Here is a 19,823-nt window from a genome sequence, read left to right on the forward strand (position 1 = left end):
TGACAACACCAGATATTAGCAAGCGTGTGGAGCAATAGGACCTCTCATTCATCACTAGTGAGAATTCAAAATGATACAGCCATTTTGGAAGACAGTTTGGCAGTTTCTTACAAAACTAAACATACACCTACCACGTGATACAGCAATCATTTGTGTTTACCAGTATGAATCGAAAACTTAGGTCCACAGAAAATCTGCATATAGAGGTTTATAGCAACTTTATTTGTAATTATCAAAAGTTGAAAGCAAACAAGATGCCCTTCAGTAGGTGAATGGATAAATAAAATGTGGTACATCCAGACAATGGAATACTATTCAGCACTAAGAAGAAATGAGTAATCAAGCCATAAAAAGACATGGAGGAAACTTCAATGCATATTAAGAAGTGAAAGAAGGCAATCTGAAAAGGTTTCATACTGTGTGATTTCAACTACATGACATTCTAAAAAAGGCAAAACTATGGAGACAATTAAAGGATCAGGAGTTGCCAGAGGTCAGTGGGGAGGGAGGGGTGAATAGTAGGTGCACAGAGGATTTTTAGGGCAGTGAAACTACTCTGTATGATACCATAATGATGGATATATATCATTATACATTTGTCAAAATCCATAGAATGTACAACCCCAAGAGTGAACTCTAATGTAAACTATGGACTTTGAGTGCTGTTGATGCATCAACATAGGTTCACTGATTGCAACAATGACACCACCCTCATGCGCTATGCTGATGGGAGGGGAGACTATGCATATGTGGGGTCAAAGGTAAATGCGATCTCTCTGTACTCACCACTCAATTCTGCTGTGAACTTAAAACTGTCCTAAAAATAAAGTCTATTATTTTTTTTTTAATGTGGGGATGAGAACAGAGGATAATATAAATGTTTTATGCTTGGAAGAGTAGAAATAATGCAACTAAATGTCAGTAGAGCAAGCACATATAAAATGGAAAATATATCTTAAAAAAAAAAAAAATGGAAAATATAATACACCAATGATTGGTATACAGGCAATAAATAGATGCCAAAACATATTTTTAAAAACTGACCAAAAAAGACATTAAAAGGTTAAATTATTGTAAAAAGCAGAGAAATAGGGCATAAAGATATATAATTATAAAGGTAACCACTAGGAAAAAACATATAACCTTCTTAAATGCAAAAATATCATTCTTTTCAAAGAGAGGTTAAAATCTTCATATCAAAGTACAACTCAAAACAAAAAGTAAATATAATTAAATATAATTAAAGAGAACAATTTATAATCTAGAGTCACAATTCACCATAAAGTTAGGGGAGCCAAAAAGTTGAAACAGTTGTGACTATATACCAAATAACATAGTAACAACTGTTAAAAAGTAGAATCTACAGAAGACACAAGGGGACATACACTAATAATAGAAGATTTGAACATACTGCTTTCAATACAAGAATGAAGTGCACAGAAAAATAAGCATGGATTTAGAAAACTTAAAACATAATCCATAATGTAGACTGTGAGTGTGTGTATATATATTTAAACTTTATACCTTAAGGTTATACAGCAGAGAAAAATTATTTTCAAGAATACAGGAAATATTCACAAAATTTTATTGCATATTTTGTCATAAAGAAAGCACCAATGATTTATATAAACTAGAAATATTACAAAACAAAATAAAACTAGAAATTAATAACAAAATTTTAAGAGCCTTTCTATACAGAAATTTAGAAGAACATATCGAACAACTCATGTGAAAGACAAATATAAGCCAAAATGGTAAAATTTATCATTATTTTTGAGAACTTCTTTGCATCATAACCTCTGGACTACACTGAAAGCAGTAATCAGATGAAAATTTACAAATGAAAACTCATATCAATTAAAGTAGAAAAATGAACTAGATGAATCGAATTCCCCAATTAAAACAATAAAGGAAACCACAAGGAAGAAAATAATAAAAAAGCAAAAACTAATGAGTAAAAGTAATACTGATCCCTAGAACTTTCAAGTGTCTATGCATATAAAATGTAATTTGAAAATAAATAAGAGCAAAGTACTGATATATATGCAACAATATGGATGAATGTCAAAAACATCAGGCTGCTTGAAAGAAGCCAGACACAAAATAAAAGGGAACTCTAATCTATAGATATAGATAGCAGATCAGTGTTTGTACAGAAGATATGAATAGTATGCTAACCTTTGGGCTGAAAAATGTCTGGGGGTGGGGGATACACATATTTGTTTATATATGTTAAAAATGATGCAGTACACATATATAAAAAACTCAGTGGGAACCACACATATAGTAAATAGTCAAAAGAAAGATATTTTTTAAAATATATTTTACTCTTAGAAAGTTTTTCTCCTAAACAAGTAACCCAGCATAATATGAAATCAATATATGATATTAAAAAAAACCTGAAAACTGATTATAAAACATTTCCCCAAATGATTTACAATGGTGGTAGCACAGGCCCATAGTCCCTGAACTAAAACTCTAAGGCCAAATCTCAGAATTCAGAATTATTCAGACCTTAGAAAGATAATACACAGCAAAACCTGCATGAATGATACCTCCAGTGAGGTCTGAGGCAGCACCCCATAATCAAACACATTAATACTCTGTGGCAAAGTATATGAATATTCAAATTGAGCATAGTTTTATAAAGATTATAAGTCACCTCAGCTCAGTTGAGGTCAGATTTTGCAGGCAAATGACTTAAAAGAAAGCTTTTAGTTTTCTGAGATTTGGGATTTCAGAACTGTAGATAAGGAAGCCAGGATCTTTATTTGCATAGCAACTAACAGAGCTGGGCATACAGAGAATTTTTTATGGACATATTAACTGGGTGATTGCCCAATAGGAGAAAAAGTTCATCAGAACATTCTTGTCTCTTTCAAAGAGTCAAATGTGCATATCACCCACATTAAATTCAGCAATTCAGCTAGGACTCATGTACTTTTCAAGACAAGAAATATCTGGTAAGACTAAGAAATGGGGTTACTCTCTCAGCAGTTTGCCTCATTAGAAGATCTGTAATAGTTTCAAAGTCTGGATTGGATTCTTGTTAGGATATTCAGTAGTTTTGCTTCAGTTCCTCTCAGATTCTCAAAATACAAAGGAACAGAAATAACAAGGATTTCATTAAAAAGAAGAGAAAAGGTGGAGAAAAAGGAGAAGAAAAAGGTTGTCATCTACCCAGTTTCATTGAAATTTTGCAATTCAGAGTTCACTCTTATAATAATGAACATTTTATAAAAGCTTTGTCTTATCTTCTATACTTCTTTTTAATACTATTAATATAATCCAAAGACAGTATAAACTTTATCATTTCCAAAAAACACAAGTCCAGATAATTTTCTAGATGTTATCAATCTGAAGAGTCTTCAGAAAATGATTTTTTTAACAAAAGGACAATAAACTATACTTCTGTTTGTTGCTTTGTTTCTCTGTAAACCTCTGAATTTACACTAATTATTTAATTTTTCATGTATTTAATAAATAGGAGAAATGAGTAGAATGCTTGGATTGTCTGAGTGAAAGGTTTTATAATTATGCTGACAATTATTATTAATAATTACAACAGTAATTCAGAATTAATTTTGCATGTACTGAAATCAATAAGGAAAACCACATACTGAGCCTGCAAAACATTATTTATAATCAATTATAATTTCTTTCTCAGCAAATTTATTTTTCATATTTGGCATACATATGTCAAAAGCTATGGATATTTCAAGCCCAGAAGCCCAGAAATAAAGTGAAATAAACCAACTGGCACTTTTAAAGTGAGAAGCATTTCTACTTATAATTTGAAATCTCATCACTATCTCAGGTTCCACATTCTATTTGGCCAAAGTCACTTTTAGAAAGATAATAAAGGGAGATAAATATTAAAAAGACTGTTATTTTCCAAATAATAAAGAATTTTCCAGTTTCAAATGCCACATAGTACTCCTGTTGATTCATCTTTATGGGAATTTTACTATCACCTTCCAGGGTACAGAAATTAGCACTTAAAATCAGGGCCAAGGAAGACTAGTAAATTTTAAATTTGACTATTCTTTGTTTCACTGATGTCTTAAAGATCCAGGAGAGGGATTTAGCTGCTTTTAAAAATAAATAAAATTAAAAAAAAAAAAAAAGCAGCAGTTGTTTTCAAAGTCTCTTGCTTTACCCACTACGTCTGATAAGAGAGATTACTAGGAACTGAGTTCCATTCCTTTAAATTGGTCCTTCCAGAGTAAAGTTTCAAACTCAGTGAGAGAACCACTACTCTCACGGACCAGGTTGGGAAGCGTTTCTTTATCGTGTGCAAAGCAGAGAAACAAAGCTTATCTTTTCCCAAACCAAAATAAATCACTCAATGTCCAGTTTGACACTAATACAAAAGAAATCAAGGGCCTCTTTGGGTTTGCTGAAGGAAAGGAGGTGACATCTAGTTCTTGTGAGTGCCAGTTGCAAGTGATTAATGAATCAACAGAAACTAACAGGAAGGCAAGTAAATCAACACAGGGTCAAGTGGTCCAGATGTCAAAAGGCAGGGCAAATAGGCAATTTGTTGTGATGTTTATGGAGGATTTTCCCAGCAAAGGTCACAAAGTACTGTGACTGCAAATATGAGGTACGGAAACTCTTCCACAGACCTATAGGAAGGAAATGTCTGCAAACCCACTGGATACGCATAAAAGCATTTCTCCTCACATGCTTGCTGATCTTGTTAGAGGAGGTGAGGCAGTATCTTGAGAATGTCTTCTCTCTACTCTAGTGTATAGGAGCGGATGCACAGATCTTAGAGTGCACAAAGTGAATGTTCAGGGAAAGAAGAGGGGAGCAGTAGGAGGAATCCCAGAAGCAGAAACAGAAAGAACAGAATATAAACCATCATAAAGTAAAGGGGAGAAGACAAGAAAATCTGCGTCTCTGTTTATCAAAGATTCAAAGTTTTGCAGAAATGTTGTTAATAAAAAAGTCATAGAAGCATACTCTCTATTGAACATAAAGAGGAATTCCTTAGGCCCCAGCAGGCAAGAATCTCTGTTTTATACACATAGGTGAAACCCTTTTGAGGAAAAGAAAGATGACTATATTCACACCCATCATTATTAACCACTGTTATTGGTAGTGATAACCATGACTAACAGTAAAGACTTTTGTTCTGCCCAGACAGAGCAAAGAGTGTGTTAACACTTTCCCAGCACACAACCTCTGTGTTCCTTTATCTCAGGAGAGTGAAAAATACCTCCAAAAGCAACTTGGTTTGGCCTTTAATCCAAACATACTTCATCTGGTTTCCACAAACACTATTCAGGAAGTCCAAAAATTGAATTCCCCACCCCAGTCCCCCTCCACACACATAGTACACTAGTGAATCTGTGTGCACTGCTATGAGGATCTGACAACTTCCAGCAAGTTCTCAAATGGTTCTTAAAGGGTGGATAACTACCAATTTAATACCCTACCCATGAGGCCAGTAGGAGGTAGAACAGTACTAAAAGTAAGAGAAAACAGTGACCATCAATTTAGTCAGCTAACCCAAGAAGAGGGCTCATTTCATGGAACGTGTGTGTGTGTGTGTGTGTGTGTGTGTGTGTGTGTGTGTGTGTTGGAGAAAAGAAAAATTGAGTTAGAGCCCAACATCCTGGTACTTATTGTTAGTATGAATAATCCACAATTCTTATCAATTTTACATCAGAGTAAAGAATTTATCAAGTGACCGGAAAAATGCCAAAGAGAACTGGGGAAACGTGTTAGGTAGGATATCTGCTGACTAATCAAAATGTCTTTAAATTGAAATTTGAAGGAAAGAGAAAAATATTTTACAAGTCTATAAGCAGATACCAGACATGGCATCAGAAGAGAAATTAAAAGACAGAACTGTGGTGGCACAGAGTTGAGCAAATTCCCCTCAAATTTCACCAGTTTATATTAAAAAATAACATAATAAATAATTTAGTGAGGAAGGAGTACGTATTTTGCATATTCTGCTCCTTTTTCATTTCAGTGGTGTACCGTAAACTAAGTTACTCAAAAATCAAAGGTTTCCTTGTGAAATATTCATGTAAGATTCTTCTGTACGATAAGTGGATAATAACCCTTGCATTGAAAAACTTCCTGCATTTTAAAACTGCTTATAAAAATAGTATAGTATTCATATGAGAAAGTAAAATTAATATAATTTTACTGTGCTTTTATCTTTTAAAAATAAAAAAATGATTTTCAAAATGGAAAAAGTAGGAACATTATTAGGTGATAGCTGAAATTAAACATAAAATGGATAAGATAATTAGCTTCCTTTTAGGAAAATAAAATCCAGGAGACAGAAAAAACTTGTAGATGAGCTTAATCATTTTTTAAATCGTCAAATTATGGAAACTTCTAAAAGAGGTATTATAACACCAAACTGTCAAATATCTTGATTTTCAGAAGGAAGAGATTATTAAATTCTGTACATGCTAATGGTTTACATTGGCACTGTTCCCTGGTCAGAGTTTAGTGCTAGTTATTAAACAAATGAATGATGAGTACATAGAAAAAGTGAAGTTATTAATGGCCATGATGTGTTCACTGGGAAAAGTTATGCCAAGTGAACAGTTTTCCTTATAACAGCTTCTAGTGGCAACTGGGAGGCTGAGTTCTAAATCTTCAAGAAGACTCTTGAAGGTGTTTTCCCCTGTGCTGTTCCATATTTCTCATCAGTGAATTTTAGTGAAGGTGTAAAAATTTAAGAAGAAAAATGTCTGACTACATTGGAAGTAATAAGAGCAGTTACGGTAGTTGAAAGATTCAAAAGCACAAAGACTTAAAACTGGGAGAACTTGGAAGCACCATAAACAAGATGAAACTGTTGCAAGTTCAAAATGATCCCCATAGGATGGGTGGCTGTCAGTTGCTTCTGGACATTAAGAAGGACAGTATGCCTCTGAGCAGCATCTTGGCAGGGATACCTTAATCGACATGAGACTGCGAAGTTGTGGCTGGCTGGCATGGCTGAGTATTTAAAGGTTCATGAAGCAAGGATAAGATGCCTGGAAAAGACCCCAAGACAAATAACTCTGAAATAAAGACAAAGTTTTCATTTGTTGACTTGCTCTTTTGACTTCTCTTGTCTTTTATGCCAAGGACCTCATTGCTTATCATGGAATGGGTGCTATTAGGATGATCAGAAGGAAAGAAACCATGAAAAGGTCATTATAAATGATCATACATAATATATAGAGAGATATAGTCTAAATAAACTTGTCAAAGTTTATTCCTTTGAGTTAGGTTTTAAAATGTTATCCCATATTTTCTTGATGTCACCATGCATCCTGTTTCATTTTTTGTTTTCTTTTTTGGCTGCACCATGTAGCTTGTGGGGTCTTAGTTCCTCAACCAGGGATCAAACCCAGGCCCTCAACAGTGAAAGCACAGAGCCCTGACCACTGGACCACCAGGGAATTCCCCACCATGCATCCTGAATTCCATGGATCCTTCTAAGATTTCCAAGGAGAGCATGTCTACGTCTAAGGTATGAAGAAAGGGTAAAATGAATAAACTTTCAAGTCAACAGCTTCAGTCAGAGGTAAAACTAAACAAAAAAACAAACAACAGAGAAGGTTAGGTCAGAAGGGAGGAAGGTGGGAAGCCAAGCCAAAATGTCTGGCTGAACTTGACTAAACCATCTTTTATTTCAAGTAAGGTGAGAGCATAGTCAATGTCCAGCAACATTTAATCTTTACTCTCTTTAATGAGACTGTAAGTTTCCATGAGGATAAAGATTTTATACACTCTCTTCCAAACTTCCGAAGTGCTAAGCTTCTACAGTCCTCACACAAAAATTACTTTTTTTGTTCATTGAAGTATAGTTGATTTACAATGTTGTATTAGTTTCAGGTGTACAGCAAGTGATTCAGTTATATATATGTATTTTAGCTCAGAAAATCCAAGATCTAATATTTCTTATGTCATAATGACCACCCAATAACATATTTTACCTTTTTTTTCTACTTTTCAGCAATTTGTGTAGTACAGATGCATCCAATAGAAAGTCAGTGCTTGTAATTGTAACATCTACATGAATGAGAAAAATTAGAAACAAAGCACTAATTAAATTTAATTAGGTTAGGTGGAGTAGACTGATCATCTCACTTCATGTACTGAATTATTTGAGCCTGAGGAAATGGTAACTCATTAAACATTTCTCATCACACTTCTGTCATGCTAGCAGATACTATTCTTTCCATATCATGATTAAAACAAAAAGAAAAAAAATCTGAGATAGAACTGATAGTGAAACTCCAAAAAAAAATTTATAGAGTTAACGAAAGAGACCAAATGTCACTTACAGATAATCATAATGAACTTGGAGTGACATACTCTACCCCTCTTTAGCATCTAGAGAATTTTATAGTTAGCAGTAGGAAAAGGTTATAGTAGAAGAGACTAAGATACGTTTTTTTTCCCCTCAGGCTAGATTTATACATTCAGCGCAGAGGTTCTTCTCTGGAGTTTGGTAAAGAGGTCAAACATAACTGTATAATCCAGTAGTTTCCATCACTGTGTATATACCATTGTTTGGGTACAAGCAACAAAAAACCTACACTGGCTACATTAAGAAACCTGTGGAGACAGTTCAAAGCATATCAGAAGCCTTCAAAAATCAAATAAACAGCTAGAAAAAGATCAGGCTTAGAAATTGGCAGGACCAGACATATTCAGTGGTCTACGAAGCAAGCAGTTCTCCACAGTCTCTTCTCAAAACAATGAGCCCTAAATATTTTCTGTCTTTATGTCACTCAACTCAGATTCCAGAGAGGAAAGTCCCATGAACCTATCTTAGTCCCATGGTTACAGGGGCCAAGATGCCTTGAGTCAATTATGCTAAACTGTATACAATGAGAAGACAAGTAATTCCTCTCCCCCAAACTTGGGATTCCATGACTAAAAGAATGAACATCAGGTGATTCTAAAATGACAAACATCCACTACAATCACTAAAGTCTAAACCAGGTTTTAGCCAATAAGAACAATGTTAATTTTACCATTCACCTTGTTTAAGAAATATCAAATTTTGTTTTCTATCCTTGTTGAACATAAAAGTACCTGTTAATCATTCATCAAAACAAAGAAAGATCCATGTACCTTTATATGTAAAGCAGTTAATGATGCACTAGAACCTAACATTAGGGTCCAAAATAGTTAGGTCTACTTCAGAAAAGTCATGACCAGGGGAGACCTTCAAGATGGTGGAGGAGTAAGACATGGAGATCACCTTCCTCCCCACAAATATGTCAGAAATACATCTATATGAGGAACAACTCCTACAGAACACCTAGTGAACACTGGCAGAAGACCTCAGACTTCCCAAAAGGCAAGAAACTCCACACGTACCTGGGTAAGGCAAAAGAAAAAACAGAGACAAAAGAAGAAGGACAGGACCTGCACCAGTGGGAGGGAGCTGTGAAGGAGGAAAAGTTTCCACACACTAGGAAGCCCCTTCACTGGGGGAGATGGGGGTGGCCTGGGGGGAAGCTTCAGAGCCATGGAGGAGAGCACAGCAACAGGGGTGCAGAGGGCAAAGCGAAGAGATTCCCGCACAGAGGATCACTGCCGACCAGCACTCACCAGCCCAAGAGGCTTGTCTGCTCCCCCGCCGGGGCAGGCAGGGGCTGGGAGCTGAGACTCGGGCTTCGGAGGTCGGATCCCAGGGAGAGGACTGGGGTTGGCTGCGTGAACACAGCCTGAAGGGGCTAGTGTGCCACAGCTAGCCAGGAGGGAGTACCGGGAAAAAGTCTGGAACTGTCTAAGAGGCAAGAGACCATTGTTTCGGGGTGTACGAGGAGAGGGGTTTGAGAGCACCACTTAAACGAGCTCCAGAGATGGGCACGAGCCGTGGCTATCAGCGCGGACCCCAGAGATGGGCATGAGACACTAAGGCTGCTGCTGCAGCCACCAAGAAGCCTGTGGGCAAACACAGGTCACTATCCACACCTCACCTCCCGGGAGCCTGGGCAGCCAACCACTGTCAGGGTCCTGTGATCCAGGGACAACGTCCCCAGGAGAACACATGGCCTGCCTCAGGCTGTTCCAATGTCGTGCCAGCCTCTGCCGCAGCAGGCTCACCCCACATTCTGTACTCCTCCCTCCCCCCGCCTGAGTTAGCCAGAGACGATAATCAGCTGCTACTTTAACCCCGTCCTGTCTGGGTGAAGAACAGACGCTCTCAGGTGACCTACGTGCAGAGGCGGGGCCAAATCCAAAGCTGAACCCAAGGAGCTGTGCGAACAAAGAAGAGAAAAGGAAAGTTCTCCCAGCAGCCTTAGGAGCAGGGGATTAAATCTCCACAATCAACTTGATGTACCATGCATCTGTGGAATACCTGAATAGAAAATGAATCATCCCAAAATTTAGACCATGCATGTTGGGAGCAACTGTAGACTTGGGGTTTGCTGTAGGCAACTGACTGATTTCTGGTTTCATGTTTATTTTAGTTTAGAATCTAGGGTTTATTATCATTGGCAGATTTGTTTATTGATTTGGTTGCTCTCTTCCTTTTTCTTTCTACATATAGATTTTTTTTTCTTTTTCTCTTTTGGTAAGTGTGTATGTGTATGCTTCTTTTTTGATTTTGTCTGTATAGCTTTGCTTTTATCATTTATCCTAGGGTTCTGTCTGTCTGGGGGTTTTTTTTGTTTGTTTTTTCTTTTTTTTAAGTACAGTTTCTAGCGCTTCTTATCATTTGTGGATTTCTTTTTTGGTTTGGTTGCTCTCTTCTTTCTTTTTTCTTTTTTTTATTACATTTTAATTTTTCTATTTTTAATAATTTTTGTTTTATTTTAATAACTTTATTTCTTTTAATTTTATTTTTTCTTTCTTCCTTTCTTTTTTTCCTCCCTTTTCTTCTGAGCGGTGTGGCTGACAGGGTCTTGGTGCTCTAGCCAGGTGTCAGGCCTCTGTCTCTGAGGTGGGAGAGCTGAGTTCAGGACATTGGTCCACCAGAGACCTCCCCTCCATGCAATATCAAATGGCGAAGGCTCTCCCAGAGATTTCCATCTCAATGCTAAGCCCCAGCTCCACTCAACAACCAGCAAGCTACAGTGCTGGACACCCTATGCCAAACAACTAGCAAGCCAGGAACACAAACCCACCCATTAGCAGAGAGACTACCTAAAATAATAATAAGGTCAGAGACACCCCAAAACACTCCAAAGGACGTGGTCCTGCCCACCAAAAGACAAGATCCAGCCTCATCCACCAGAACACAGGCACTAGCCCACTTTACCAGGAAGCCTACACAACCCACTGAACCAAACTTAGCCACTGGGGGCAGACACCAAAAACAATGGGAACTACGAACCTGCACCCTGCAAAAAGGAGACCCCAAAAACAGTAAGTTAAGCAAAATGAGAAGGCAGAGAAATACATACCAGATGAAGGAGCAAGGTAAAACCCCACCAGGCCAAACAAATGAAGAGGAAATAGGCAGTCTACCTGAAAAAGACTTCAGAGTAATGATAGTAAAGATGATTCAAAGTCTTGAAAACAAAATGGAGAAAATACAAGAAATGTTTAACAACGACCTAGAAGAACTAAAGAGCAAACAAACAATGATGAACAACACAATAAATGAAATTGAAAATTCTCTAGAAGGAATCAATTGCAGAATAACGGAGGCAGAAGAACGGATAAGTGACTTGGAAGATAAAATAGTGGAAATAACTACCGCAGAGCAGAATAAAGAAAAAAGAATGAAAAGAATTGAGGACAGTCTTAGAGACCTCTAGGACAACATTAAACGCACCAACATTCGAATTATAGGGGTCCCAGAAGAAGAAGAGGAAACGAAAGGGACTGAGAAAATATTTGAAGAGATTACAGTTGAAAATTTCCCTAGTATGTGAAAGGGAATAGTCAATCAAGTCTGGGAAGCACAGAGAGTCCCATACAGGGTAAATCCAAGGAGAAACATGCCAAGACGCATATTAATCAAACTATCAAAAATTAAATACAAAGAAAAAATATTAAAAGCAGCAAGGGAAAAACAACAAATAACATACAAGGGAATCCCCATAAGGTTAACAGCTAATCTTTCAGCAGAAACTCTCCAAGCCAGAAGGGAGTCGCAAGACATATTAAAGTGATGAAAGGGAAAAACCTACAACTAAGATTACTCTACAAGCAAGGATCTAATTCAGATTGGATGGAGAAATTAAAACCTTTACAGACAAGCAAATGCTAAGAGAATTCAGCACCACCCAACCAACTTACAACAAATGCTAAAGGAACTTCTCTAGACAGGAAACACAACAGAAGGAAAAGACCTACAATAACAAACTCAAAATACTTAAGAAAATGGTAATAGGAACATACATATTGATAATTACCTTAAATGTAAATGGATTAAATCCTCCAACCAAAAGACACAGACTGGCTGAATGGATACAAAAACAAGACCCATATATATGCTGTCTACAAGAGACCCACCGCAGACCTAGGGACACATACCTACTGAAAGTGAGGGGATGGAAAAAGATATTCCATGCACATGGAAATCAAAAAAAGCTGGAGTAGCAATTCTCATATCAGAAAAATATAGACATTAAAATAAAGACTATTACAAGAGACAAAGAAGGACACTACATAAAGATCAAGGTACCAATCCAAGAAGAAGATATAACAATTGTAAATATGTATGCACCCAAAATAAGAGCACCTCAATACATAAGGCATATGCTAACAGCCATAAATGGGGAAATCAACAGTAACACAGTCGTAAAACAGTCATAGTAGGAGACTTTAACACCACACTTTCACCAATGGACAGATCAACCAAAATGGTAATAAATAAGGAAACACAGGCTTTAAATAATACATTACACAAGATGGACTTAATTGATAGGTACAGGACATTCCATCCAAAAACAACAGAATACACATTCTTCTCAAGTGCTCATGGAACATTCTCCAGGATAGATCATATCTTAGGTCACAAACCAAGCCTTGGTGAATTTAAGAAAATTGAAATAGTATCAAGTGTCTTTACCAACCACAACACTATTAGACTAGATACTCAATTACAGAAAAAAATCTGTAAAAAATACAAACACATGGAGGCTAAACAATACACTACTAAATAATGAAGAGATCACTGAAGAAATCAAAGAGGAAATCAAAAAATACCTAGAAACAAATGAATGAAAACACGACAAACCAAAACCTATGGGATTCAGCAAAAGCAGTTCTAAGAGGGAAGTTTATAGCAACACAATCCTACCTCAAGAGACAAGAAACATCTCAAATAAACAACTTAACCATACACCTAAAGCAATTAGAGAAAGAAAAAAATAAAAACCCAAAGCTGGCAGAAGGAAAGAAATCATAAAGATCAGATTAGAAATAAATGAAAAAGAAATGAAGGAAATGATAACAAAGATCAATAAAACTAAAAGCTTGTTCTTTGAGAAGATAAACAAAATTGATAAACCATTAGCCAGACTCATCAAGAAAAAAAGGGAGAACACTCAAATCAACAGAATTAGAAATGAAAAAGGAGAAGTAACAACTGAAACTGCAGAATACAAAGGATCATGAGAGATTACTACAATCAACCATATGCCAATAAAACGGACAATCTGGAAGAACTGGAAAATTCTTAGAAAAGCACAACCTTCCAAGACTGAACCAGGAAGAAATAGAACATAAAAATAGACCAATCACAAGCACTGAAATTGAGACTGTGATTAAAAATCTTCCAATAAACAGAATCCCAGGACCAGATGGCTTCACAGGTGAATTCTATCAAACATTTAGAGAAGAGCTAACACCTATCCTTCCAAAACTCTTCCAAAATATAGCAGAAGGAGGAACATTCTCAAACACACTGTACGAGGCCACCATCACCCTGATACCAAAACCAGACAAAGATGTCACAAAGAAAGAAAACTACAGGCCAATATCACTGATGAACATAGATGCAAAAATCCTCAACAAAATACTAGCAAACAGAATCCAAAAGTACATTAAAAGGATCATACAACATGATCAAGTGGGGTTTATCCCAGGAATGCAAAGATTCTTCAATATACGCAAATCAATCAATGGGATACACCATATTAACAAATTGAAGGATAAAAACCATACAATCATCTCAATAGATGCAGAAAAAGCTTTCAACAACACTTAACACCCATTTATGATAAAAAAAAAAAAAAAACCTCCAGAAAGTAGGCATAGAGGGAACTTACCTCAACCTAAAAAAGGCCATATATGACAAACCCACAGCCAACATCGTTCTCAATGGTGAAAAAGTGAAACCATTTCCACTAAGATCAGGAACAAGACAAGGTCGTCCACTCTCACCACTATTAGTCAACGTAGTTTTGGAAGTTTTAGCCACAGTAATCAGAGAAGAAAAGAAATAAAAAGAATCCAAATTGGAAAAGAAGAAGTAAAGCTGTCACTGTTTGCAGATAACATGATATTATACATAGAGAATCCAAAAGGTGCTACCAGAAAACTACTAGAGCTAATTAATCAATTTGGTAAAGTAGCAGGATACAAAATTCATGCACAGAAATCTCTTGCATTCCTATACACTAATGATGAAAAATTTGAAAGCCAAATTAAGGAAACACTCCCATTTACCACTGCAACAAAAAGAATAAGATACCTAGGAATAAACCTACCTAGGGAGACAAAAGACCTGTATGCAAAAAACTATAAGACACTGATGAAAGATATTAAAGATGATACAAACAGATGGAGAGATATACCATGTTTTTGGACTGGAAAAATCAATATTGTGAAAATGACTCTACTACCCAAAGCAATCTACAGATTCAATGCAATCCCTATCAAACTACCAATGGCAGTTTTCACAGAACTAGAGAAAAATCTTCACAATTTGTATAGAAACACAAAAGACCCTGAATAGCCAAAGCAATCTTGAGAAAGAAAAACAGAGCTGGAGGAATCAGGCTCCCTGACTTCAGACTATACTACAAAGCTACAGTAATCAAGACAGTATGGTACTGGCACAAAAACAGAAATAGAGATCAATGGAACAGGATAGAAAGCCCAGAGATAAACCCACGCACATATGGTCACCTTATCTTTGATAAAGGAGGCAAGCATATACAGTGGAGAAAAGACAGCCTCTTCAATAAGTGGTGCTGGGAAAACTGGACAGCTACATGTAAAAGAATGAAATTAGAACACTCTCTAACACCATACACAAAAATAAACTCAAAATGGATTAAAGACCTAAGTGTAAGGCCAGACACTATCAAACTCTTAGAGGAAAACATAGGCAGAACACTCTATGACATAAATCACAGCAAGATCCTTTTTGACCCACTGCCTAGAGAAATGGATATAAAAACAAAAATAAACAAATGGGACCTAATGAAACTTAAAAGCTTTTGCACAGCAAAGGAGACGATAAACAAGATGAAAAGACAACCCTCAGAATGGGAGAAAGTATTTGCAAATGAAGCAACTGACAAAGGATTCATCTCCAAAATTTACAAGCAACTCATGCAGCTCAATATCAAAAAAACAAACAACCCAATCCAAAAATGGGCAGAAGACCTAAATAGACATTTCTCCAAAGAAGATATACAGATTGCCAACAAACACATGAAAGAATGCTCAACATCATGAATCATTAGAGAAATGCAAATCAAAACTACAATGGGATATCATCTTACACCGGTCAGAATGGCCATCATCAAAAAATCTACAAACAATAAATGCTGGAGAGGGTGTGGAGAAAAGGGAACCCTCTTGCACTGTTGGTGGGAATGTAAACTGATACAGCCTCTATGGAGAACAGTATGGAGGTTCCTTAAAAAACTAAAAATAGAACTACCATACGACCCAGCAATCCCACTACTGGGCATATACCCTGAGAAAACCATAATTCAAAAAGAGTCATGTACCAAAATGTTCACTGCAGCTCTATTTACCATAGCCAGGACATGGAAGCAACCTAAGTGTCCATCAACAGATGAATGGATAAAGAATATGTGGCACATATATACAATGGAATATTACTCAGCCATATAAAGGAACGAAACTGAGTTATTTGTAGTGAGGTGGATGGACCTAGAGACTGTCATACAGAGTGAAGTAAGTCAGAAAGAGAAAAACAAATACCGTATGTTAACACATATATATGGAATCTAAAAAAAAGGAATATGCTCAGAAGAACCTAGGGGCAAGATGGGAGTAAAGACGCAGACCTACTAGAGAATGGACTTGAGGATATGGGGAGGGGGAAGGGTAAGCTGGAACAAAGTGAGAGAGTGGCATGGACATATATACACTACCAAACGTAGAATAGATACCTAGTGAGAAGCAGCTGCATAGCACAGGGAGATCAGCTCGGTGCTTTGTGACCACCTAGAGTGGTGGGATAGGGAGGGTGGGAGGGAGGGAGATACAAGAGGGAAGAGATATGGGGACATATGTATATGTATAACTGATTCACTTTGTTATAAAGCAGAAACTGACACACCACTGTAAAGCAATTATACTCTAATAAAGATGTTAAAGAATAAAATAAAATAAAATTGATGGTTATGGGGGAAAAAAAAAAAACGAAATTGAGTTATTTGTAGTGAGATGGATGGACCTAGAGTCTATCATACAGAGTGAAGTAAGTCAGAAAGAAAAAAATAAATACCATATGCTAACACATATATATGGAATCTAAAAAAAAAAAAAAAAGGTTCTGAAGAATCTAGGGGTAGAACAAGAATAAAGACGCAGACTTAGAGAATGGACTTGAGGACACAGGGAGGGGGAAGGGTAAGCTTGGACGAAGTGAGAGAGTGGCATGGACTAATATATACTACCAAATGTAAAATAGATAGCTAGTGGGAAGCAGCCTCATAGCACAGGGAGATCAGCTCAGTGCATTCTGACCACCCAGAAGGATGGGATAGGGAGGGTGGGCGGGAGACGCAAGAGGGAGGAGACATGGGGATATATGTATATTTATAGCTGATTCACTTTGTTATAAAACAGAAACTAACACACCACTGTAAAGCAATTATACTCCAATAAAGCTGTTTAAAAAATAAAATCATTGCCAGTTCAAGAAATGACACAATCTCACACCACCATTTTAACTTCAAATTTCTTGCCATTCATGGACGCAAGTCTCATTTTCAAATTTTCCTGTGTAGACCAATGTGGATTAGGTGGTAAGTGCATGGATTTTATAATAGAAAGGTGATGAGATTCACTATGAAACTATAAAATGAAAGGCTATTAATATGGCATAAATCATTGAGGGAAATTTTCTAGCTTTCTTCAGGCCTTTACTGGAATGGTTATTTTTAGTAGGTAGCTGTTATCTTCCCAGGAGGTGGTAGAACCAGCAATCCTCGTATGATATAGTAGCAGGAACTGTTAATTGTCTTCCAGGAGAATGTTTTTCTTTACCTCCATAATAATACAGCAAAATAATAGCCAGCTGGAACAAAGACTATAATTCTCAGTCTTCTTTGTAAAGGTCATGTGTTTAAGTTTTAGCAGATGAGATAAAGCTTCATGAGGCACCTTCTCGAACACTCTTGAAAGACTTTGGCAAATGCTCTTTGTCTTTTTTTTTTTTTCTCTATGACCCTTCTTTCCTGCTGGATGTAATATGAATTTGAAGTTCGAAGCTAGAACAGCAACCGTAGACTATGAGGGGATCCTGAGAATGGAGCCTTTTCACATCGTAACAACAAGAGAGAATAAACTTGAGCCCCTAAAAATTCCATGAAGCAGAAATGTCCCTGTACTTCTATCTTGTATACGCCAGTGTTGTAGTAGGATTTCTTGTGAGTAACAGAGATCCTGACTCTACAACAACCAACCCACCCTTGTATGTGACCGCATGACCTGGACTGGCCCATTATAGGGCTCCCTATCCCCACAGCAGTGGCTGGCCTAGCAATGAGCACAAACTCTAAGTTGGATAAATCAGTGGCCTTAACAGAAACTTTATCTATATAAGCCTCCTTCCTTTGGGCTGTTAGTCTGAATGATGTAAGTGTAGCAATGGTTGCAGCCTCTTAATTTCTCCTACCACATGGAGACACGTCCTACAGTAAAAAAAGAAAGGTGGAAAGAACACAGAGGGAAACAAAGATAGAAAAGAAGAGAAGAGACAGAAAAATATCTGACATTATGTGAGTTTCTGATACCAACTCTTCCCATAGATTTACCAGTTCTTTACAGTACTCATTTGGTGGTGGGGCAGAGGTGGGTAGAATTAAGGTATTATACTTTGAGTTGAGTTTCTGTCACTTAATCCTATAAGAAATCTAACTAACAAGCCACTTTATAAAATGGCCATTCCAAAGACTAGCTGTTTCAGGTGTCCTACCTACTTCCAATCCTCTTGATTTCTGTAGATGTTCTTACTACCTAAGTTATAATGGGGAAAAAAAAAAGAGAGAGAGAGAATCCATCATGTGAAACCTCCTTTAACTTTTTAGACCACCCTAATAATATCATGTGATCAAACCCATTCTATCTACTGTTATCCTTCTACACTTTGGTACAATCATGGGAAAAGTTGCACAGCTTTCTTTTCCAAACTAATGTTCAGCTTCTTCTTTCATTAATTTCTTCACTAAACATGCACTGAGCATCTGAGCATGTTTATGCATCAGGTATTGGGTTTGGCTCTGGAGATATAAAGATGATTAAAACTCAGTTCTTACTCTTAAGAAACTCACAGCCTAGTAGAGGACACAGACATAGAAATGCACAATTGATCATTACTGTGTTAAATGAATAGATAAAGACATGCATAGAGCTTTGGGGGAACAAAGAAAGCATTCTCTAACCAAGTATGCAAGGGAAGAAGAGGAATGAGAAAGAAATGATATCCGGGAAAGCCTAAGAGAAGAGAGGTACTCTAGATGTAAGAGTTAGTAGGTGTTAGGCAAATAGGGAGAAAGAATATTCCAGGCAGAGGAACCCATTGTAGAGGACACAGAGACAAGAAGCAGAACCGTGTATGCAGTAAGCCACAGTCCTGAGTTGGTGACAAAACTGAACCAGGGAGCCAAGAAATGAAGCCCCTTATGGTCACTGTAATAAGGATAATGGAGGGTCCAGCCTGTAGAGTGGAATTATTGGAGAATTTTAAGCAAAAAAGTGACACGATAAAATTTATGTTTTATAAGCTCACTCTGGACGCTCTGTGAAGATCATAGAGGGGGAAGAGCTGAAGCAGAGAAATCAGGAGCATATTTCTGGAGTCAAAGGGATGAACAATGTGGCTTGGATAAGGGTGAATGTGGTTAAGAAATATTTCGAAGATGGAGCTAACAGGATTCATCAGTGGGTTAGAAATGTAAAGGAGAGGAAACTAGAATGATACCAACATTTTTGGCCTGAGCAACTGAAGAAGTGGAAATGCAATATATTAGGATGGAAAAGACTGGAAGAGAAACAGTTTCTAGAAGAAAACGGGGACGTTATTTATGATCATGGCATGATAAAGATGAAAAATAGACATTCAAATAGAAGTATGGATGAAGAGGAGTAGTTAGGATTGAAGACATACATTTAGAATGCATTAGCATGTATACATTATCTCAAGATATGAGGCTGTGTAAGATTATTCAGGGAATGAGTAAAAACAGAATGGAGATCTGAAGACTATAAGGTGTTTAAACATTTAGAGGTTTGACAGGAGGATCCAGTAAAGGAAACAGAAGGAAGAGTTGCCAATAAGATCCAAAGAGTATCAGAAAGGAATATGTGAGAATGTTTCTAGGAGGAAGAAGTAATCAAATGCTGCTGAGCACTTTAGGGTTGGAAAACGTTTCCAGCAATACCATTCTGTCATCATT

The sequence above is a fragment of the Balaenoptera borealis genome (assembly GCF_965194805.1).
Source record: "Balaenoptera borealis genome assembly, chromosome: 6".
In the NCBI taxonomy this organism is placed as follows: Eukaryota; Metazoa; Chordata; class Mammalia; order Artiodactyla; family Balaenopteridae; genus Balaenoptera; species Balaenoptera borealis.